This window comes from Rhinopithecus bieti, unplaced genomic scaffold, assembly GCF_001698545.2.
Source record: "Rhinopithecus bieti isolate Rb0 unplaced genomic scaffold, ASM169854v2 scaffold_41677, whole genome shotgun sequence".
NCBI classification, from domain to species: domain Eukaryota; kingdom Metazoa; phylum Chordata; class Mammalia; order Primates; family Cercopithecidae; genus Rhinopithecus; species Rhinopithecus bieti.
In genome coordinates, this window is record NW_016816848.1 from 38,783 (window position 1) to 46,762 (window position 7,980).

Below are 7,980 nucleotides of genomic sequence, written 5' to 3' on the forward strand. Positions count from 1 at the left end.
GGGTTTCACCGTGTTAGCCAGGATGGTCTCGAACTCCTGACCTTGTGATCTGCCCGTCTCGGCCTTCTAAAGTGCTGGGATTACAGGCTTGAGCCACCGTGCCCGGCCACTCTATTTAATTTTTTAAAGGAGTAAATGACTTTAGAAAAACATGCTAATTTACAGCTGTTATCCCAGGAGGGCTGGCTATGAAGACTCCAGCTGAGATACTGCATTTGACTTGTAGATAGTACATCATTTCTTTGATTCATTGATTAGTTAATGAATTCAGTGCATATTTGTTCTACAGCCCCCTGAATATCAGACATTGGGTTAGGTCCTGGGGATCCAAACATCAGTGAGAAAGAAACTCCACTTATGAGGGAAGGTACTGCCATTCAGGAAACCTTCCTGGAGGAAATAACACCTCAGCAGAGACAAGAGACCGAGTAACAATCCAGGAGGAGAAGCAGGAAAGACTGAGAGCATTTCAGGCAGAGGGTGCTGCGTGGGAGGTGGTCAGCAGATCAGTCATCACCCCTCCAAGGAACTGAAAGTAAAACGTGGCTGAAGTTGAGAATAGGAAGTGAAGGAGCATGAGCTGAGGCTGTAGAAATAATGCAGGGGACCAGGTGCAGTGGTTCACGCCTGTAATCCCAGCACTTTGAGAGGCCGAGGCAGGTGGATCACTTGAGGTCTGGAGTTTGAGACCAGCCTGGCCGATATGGTGAAACCCCATCGCTACTGAAAACACAAAAATTAGCCGGGCATGGTGGCACGCACCTGTAGTCTCAGCTACTCTGGAGATTGAGGTGAGAGAATCACTTGAACCTGGGAGGCAGAGGCTGCAGTGAGCAGAGATGGCTCTGGCCATGAGAGTTGCTGAAATTTTACCCATCACATCCTCACATCTGCACTCCAAGTCAATACTCCACTTCCTAATTTTATCTTATTTTATTTTTTTGTGGAGACAGGATCTCACTGGTCTTGAACTCTTGGCTTCAAGTGATCCTCCCACCTCGGCTTCCTAAAGAGTTGGGATTCCAGGGGTAAGCCATCACTGCTTCCTAATTTTAAAGGGGCCTCTCTTCAAATCTCACATCATACTTCAATTTATATGTTACTGACCAGGACTTGTTACATATTTGTACCTTGTTGTGAAGGAGGCTAGGTAGCGTATTATTATTTTTTTCTGGACTGCCATGTACTATATATTCTCTGACAAAAAATCAGAACTCTGTGACAAAGCGCATAGAAGAGAATGTACATTTGGTACCCATATCTCTCTGAAAGACTGCCATAATCAGGTTTACATTTCAGGAATATCATTCTGACTAGTGTGGAGAGCAGGTTGTAAGGAAAGAAGACTGGAGCCGGGTAGATCAGCAATGAGGTAGCGGAACACTCTAGGGCCGGAATGGCAAACTGTGAGCTATAAACTAAATCCAGCCCACTGCTGTTTTTGTAAATAAAATTTTATTACAATCATGTCCATGTATTTGCATATTGTCCATGGCCGCTTTTGCTACACAACAGCAGAGTTGAGTTGTTGCAGCAGAGACCACATGGTCTGCAAAGTCTAAAATATTTACTATCTGGCCTTTTACCAGATATGTTACCAGAAAAACATTACCAACTCCTGCTCTAGAGAAGTAGCAAGTAGTGTTGGAGAAAACAGACACTTTCAGGAGACCTCTAGGAGGTAGAAAGTGTAAGTGATTTGGGGGTATGGAGGATTAGAGGCCCAGGTTGGAGCTCTGACTGGAAGTAGGCAGAGTATTTCTGCAATCCTCAGCAGTGTCCAGATCACTGTCTAGCAAATCAGGTTTCCATGAAAGGGTTCTTATGAGACTTGAGATTGATCACTTACAGTTCATTAACCAAACAAAAAAAATTACTCAGGTTTTGAGCTCTTAGCTTTGATGAATAAAAATTGAAAGAGGACTAGTGTCCACTTTAAAGGGGAAGAAAATGAATATAGAAACATGGAAAGTTTATGACGTATAAGATACTGTACTAGAAATGCATTTATTGTGTCTGTTTATACTCAGTGACAATTCATTTTTTAATTTTGCTTTTTGATGTTGGCTAAAAAATATTTTTAAAGTATCAAAAAAATTATACCCACTAATGTTTCACAATTTGTTTTTGTTTTATATCTCCATTAAAAGTTTCAGTTATAAAAAAGTATAGTAGTATCATAAGCTTATTAAACAATTGGATAAGACAGAAAATTTAGGAAAAAATCTGTCCTCTACCATTAGATACAATTTCTGTTAATTCACTGTATTTTATTTTCATTTTTTTCTTTCTGAAAATATTAAGCATTTTCTTTTAAATTATACTTTCCAATAGTTATATATACTGCTTTCTTCACTTAAATTCTGCCACTTTTTTTTCATTATGTGATCTTTGTTTGCATCACTTTGGGTACAAAACTATTCTGAAGATTTATGGGAGGTACTTGGATTTGCACAGGTGTGTGTGCATTTCACAAGCCCTATATTTTCTAATTGGAGACTTAAATCCAGAACATAGTATCCTGCTACCCCACCATCTACTCAAAGGACTTTTGAGTCAAGAGGCTTTTCCCAGTACAACCTAGCACTTACCTCATTTGGGAACTAGGAATCTAATCTGTGTTGGCAGCAAAGCTCTTTCAAGAGAGTTGCTGCTTTCATTCAGTGGCTATTTCTAGAATCTATTTATAGATGCAAACTTGCCCTTTTTTTCTCTCCTTGTGAGTGGCAGACAGGGTTGCTGTACCACACAAAACAACTCTTCTTTCCCCATCTGCCTTCCAGTCCAGTGACACTTCTTTAGACCTAATCATAATCTAAAAGCCCCGCTCGTTTCTTCCACCCTGGGAATACTTGGTAGCTAGCCCTAGTTTAGGAAATCCTTTTTTAATAGAGGAAAATTGAAATGGCCTAAAATTAGATTGCAGTGATGGTTGCAAAACTCTTGAATATATTGAAAACCACTGAACTATACACTTTAAATAGTGAATTTTATGGAATATGAACCATATCTCAATAAATCTGTCAAAAAAATTAAGAAAAGAGACAAGTTAGTAGTGTTGTGGCTTTTGTTTGTTTGTTTGTTTTGAGATGGAGTCTCGCTCTGTAGCCCAGGCTGGAGTGTAGTGGCGCCATCTCTGCTCACTGTAACCTCCGCCTCCTGGGTTCAAGCAATTCTCCTCCCTTAGCCTCCTGAGTAGCTGGGACTACAGGCACGTGCCACCACACCCAGCTAATTTTTTTTTGTATTTTGGTAGGAACAGGGTTTCACTATATTGGTCAGGCTAGTCTTCAACTCCTGACCTCAGGTGATCTGCCCGCTTCGGCCTCCCAAAGTGCTGGGATTACAGGTGTGAGCCACCATGCCCAGCCTACTTATGGTTTATCTGAAGGAGCTAAACAAGAAATTGAGTGATTTCACAGATCCAGCAAAGCAAAATTCATTTAATTAGCACCAAAATGGAATGCACTCACTTAATAAGGGTGATTGCCAGGAGAGAGTTCGGGTGGTATTTTGTGTTTCCAAGGACCATCCTATGTGGTAGTATGTAAACAGAGGCTGGGCACAGTGACTCACACCTATAATCCCAGTACTTTGGGAGGCCAAGGCGGGTGGATCACGTGAGGTCAGGAGTTCAAGACCAGCCTGACCAACATGGTGAAACCCTATCTCTACTAAAATACAAATATTAGCTGGGCGTGCTGGTGGGTGCCTGTAATCCTAGCTACTCAGGAGGCTGAGGCAGGAGAATCACTTGAACCCAGGAGGCAGAGGTTGCAGTGAGCCAAGATCGCACCATTATACTCCAGCCTGGGTGACAAGAGTGAAACTCCATCTCAAAAAAAAAAACAAAAACAAAAACAAACAGCACCTATTCAGGTATTTTCTTAAACAGACTTGCAGCATAGCAAGAAATTGTTCTAAAGTCTATATTTCTTACATGTTATTCCGTTTTTTGTCACCTTTAAGTTATATTATTTAAGTTAGCTTTAGTAGTTTTGTTGGCAACCTCTATTTAATTTTTTTCTTTTTTTTTTTTTTGAGACGGAGTCTCCCTGTCGCCCAGGCTGGAGAGCAGTGGCCGGATCTCAGCTCAATGAAAGCTCCGCCTCCCAGGTTTACGCCATTCTCCTGCCTCAGCCTCCCGAGTAGCTGGGACTACAGGCGCCAGCCACCTCGCCCGGCTAGCTTTTGTATTTTTTAGTAGAGACGGGGTTTCACCGTGTTAGCCAGGATGGTCTCGAACTCCTGACCTTGTGATCTGCCCGTCTCGGCCTTCTAAAGTGCTGGGATTACAGGCTTGAGCCACCGTGCCCGGCCACTCTATTTAATTTTTTAAAGGAGTAAATGACTTTAGAAAACATGCTAATTTACAGCTGTTATCCCAGGAGGGCTGGCTATGAAGACTCCAGCTGAGATACTGCATTTGACTTGTAGATAGTACATCATTTCTTTGATTCATTGATTAGTTAATGAATTCAGTGCATATTTGTTCTACAGCCCCTGAATATCAGACATTGGGTTAGGTCCTGGGGATCCAAACATCAGTGAGAAAGAAACTCCACTTATGAGGGAAGGTACTGCCATTCAGGAAACCTTCCTGGAGGAAATAACACCTCAGCAGAGACAAGAGACCGAGTAACAATCCAGGAGGAGAAGCAGGAAAGACTGAGAGCATTTCAGGCAGAGGGTGCTGCGTGGGAGGTGGTCAGCAGATCAGTCATCACCCCTCCAAGGAACTGAAAGTAAAACGTGGCTGAAGTTGAGAATAGGAAGTGAAGGAGCATGAGCTGAGGCTGTAGAAATAATGCAGGGGACCAGGTGCAGTGGTTCACGCCTGTAATCCCAGCACTTTGAGAGGCCGAGGCAGGTGGATCACTTGAGGTCTGGAGTTTGAGACCAGCCTGGCCGATATGGTGAAACCCCATCGCTACTGAAAACACAAAATTAGCCGGGCATGGTGGCACGCACCTGTAGTCTCAGCTACTCTGGAGATTGAGGTGAGAGAATCACTTGAACCTGGGAGGCAGAGGCTGCAGTGAGCAGAGATGGCTCTGGCCATGAGAGTTGCTGAAATTTTACCCATCACATCCTCACATCTGCACTCCAAGTCAATACTCCACTTCCTAATTTTATCTTATTTTATTTTTTTGTGGAGACAGGATCTCACTGGTCTTGAACTCTTGGCTTCAAGTGATCCTCCCACCTCGGCTTCCTAAAGAGTTGGGATTCCAGGGGTAAGCCATCACTGCTTCCTAATTTTAAAGGGGCCTCTCTTCAAATCTCACATCATACTTCAATTTATATGTTACTGACCAGGACTTGTTACATATTTGTACCTTGTTGTGAAGGAGGCTAGGTAGCGTATTATTATTTTTTTCTGGACTGCCATGTACTATATATTCTCTGACAAAAAATCAGAACTCTGTGACAAAGCGCATAGAAGAGAATGTACATTTGGTACCCATATCTCTCTGAAAGACTGCCATAATCAGGTTTACATTTCAGGAATATCATTCTGACTAGTGTGGAGAGCAGGTTGTAAGGAAAGAAGACTGGAGCCGGGTAGATCAGCAATGAGGTAGCGGAACACTCTAGGGCCGGAATGGCAAACTGTGAGCTATAAACTAAATCCAGCCCACTGCTGTTTTGTAAATAAAATTTTATTACAATCATGTCCATGTATTTGCATATTGTCCATGGCCGCTTTTGCTACACAACAGCAGAGTTGAGTTGTTGCAGCAGAGACCACATGGTCTGCAAAGTCTAAAATATTTACTATCTGGCCTTTTACCAGATATGTTACCAGAAAACATTACCAACTCCTGCTCTAGAGAAGTAGCAAGTAGTGTTGGAGAAAACAGACACTTTCAGGAGACCTCTAGGAGGTAGAAAGTGTAAGTGATTTGGGGTATGGAGGATTAGAGGCCCAGGTTGGAGCTCTGACTGGAAGTAGGCAGAGTATTTCTGCAATCCTCAGCAGTGTCCAGATCACTGTCTAGCAAATCAGGTTTCCATGAAAGGGTTCTTATGAGACTTGAGATTGATCACTTACAGTTCATTAACCAAACAAAAAAAATTACTCAGGTTTTGAGCTCTTAGCTTTGATGAATAAAATTGAAAGAGGACTAGTGTCCACTTTAAAGGGGAAGAAAATGAATATAGAAACATGGAAAGTTTATGACGTATAAGATACTGTACTAGAAATGCATTTATTGTGTCTGTTTATACTCAGTGACAATTCATTTTTTAATTTTGCTTTTTGATGTTGGCTAAAAAATATTTTTAAAGTATCAAAAAAATTATACCCACTAATGTTTCACAATTTGTTTTTGTTTTATATCTCCATTAAAAGTTTCAGTTATAAAAAAGTATAGTAGTATCATAAGCTTATTAAACAATGGGATAAGACAGAAAATTTAGGAAAAAATCTGTCCTCTACCATTAGATACAATTTCTGTTAATTCACTGTATTTTATTTTCATTTTTTTCTTTCTGAAAATATTAAGCATTTTCTTTTAAATTATACTTTCCAATAGTTATATATACTGCTTTCTTCACTTAAATTCTGCCACTTTTTTTTCATTATGTGATCTTTGTTTGCATCACTTTGGGTACAAAACTATTCTGAAGATTTATGGGAGGTACTTGGATTTGCACAGGTGTGTGTGCATTTCACAAGCCCTATATTTTCTAATTGGAGACTTAAATCCAGAACATAGTATCCTGCTACCCCACCATCTACTCAAAGGACTTTTTGAGTCAAGAGGCTTTTCCCAGTACAACCTAGCACTTACCTCATTTGGGAACTAGGAATCTAATCTGTGTTGGCAGCAAAGCTCTTTCAAGAGAGTTGCTGCTTTCATTCAGTGGCTATTTCTAGAATCTATTTATAGATGCAAACTTGCCCTTTTTTTCTCTCCTTGTGAGTGGCAGACAGGGTTGCTGTACCACACAAAACAACTCTTCTTTCCCCATCTGCCTTCCAGTCCAGTGACACTTCTTTAGACCTAATCATAATCTAAAAGCCCCGCTCGTTTCTTCCACCCTGGGAATACTTGGTAGCTAGCCCTAGTTTAGGAAATCCTTTTTTAATAGAGGAAAATTGAAATGGCCTAAAATTAGATTGCAGTGATGGTTGCAAAACTCTTGAATATATTGAAAACCACTGAACTATACACTTTAAATAGTGAATTTTATGGAATATGAACCATATCTCAATAAATCTGTCAAAAAAATTAAGAAAAAGAGACAAGTTAGTAGTGTTGTGGCTTTTGTTTGTTTGTTTGTTTTGAGATGGAGTCTCGCTCTGTAGCCCAGGCTGGAGTGTAGTGGCGCCATCTCTGCTCACTGTAACCTCCGCCTCCTGGGTTCAAGCAATTCTCCTCCCTTAGCCTCCTGAGTAGCTGGGACTACAGGCACGTGCCACCACACCCAGCTAATTTTTTTTTGTATTTTTGGTAGGAACAGGGTTTCACTATATTGGTCAGGCTAGTCTTCAACTCCTGACCTCAGGTGATCTGCCCGCTTCGGCCTCCCAAAGTGCTGGGATTACAGGTGTGAGCCACCATGCCCAGCCTACTTATGGTTTATCTGAAGGAGCTAAACAAGAAATTGAGTGATTTCACAGATCCAGCAAAGCAAAATTCATTTAATTAGCACCAAAATGGAATGCACTCACTTAATAAGGGTGATTGCCAGGAGAGAGTTCGGGTGGTATTTTGTGTTTCCAAGGACCATCCTATGTGGTAGTATGTAAACAGAGGCTGGGCACAGTGACTCACACCTATAATCCCAGTACTTTGGGAGGCCAAGGCGGGTGGATCACGTGAGGTCAGGAGTTCAAGACCAGCCTGACCAACATGGTGAAACCCTATCTCTACTAAAAATACAAAAATTAGCTGGGCGTGGTGGTGGGTGCCTGTAATCCTAGCTACTCAGGAGGCTGAGGCAGGAGAATCACTTGAATCCAGGAGGCAG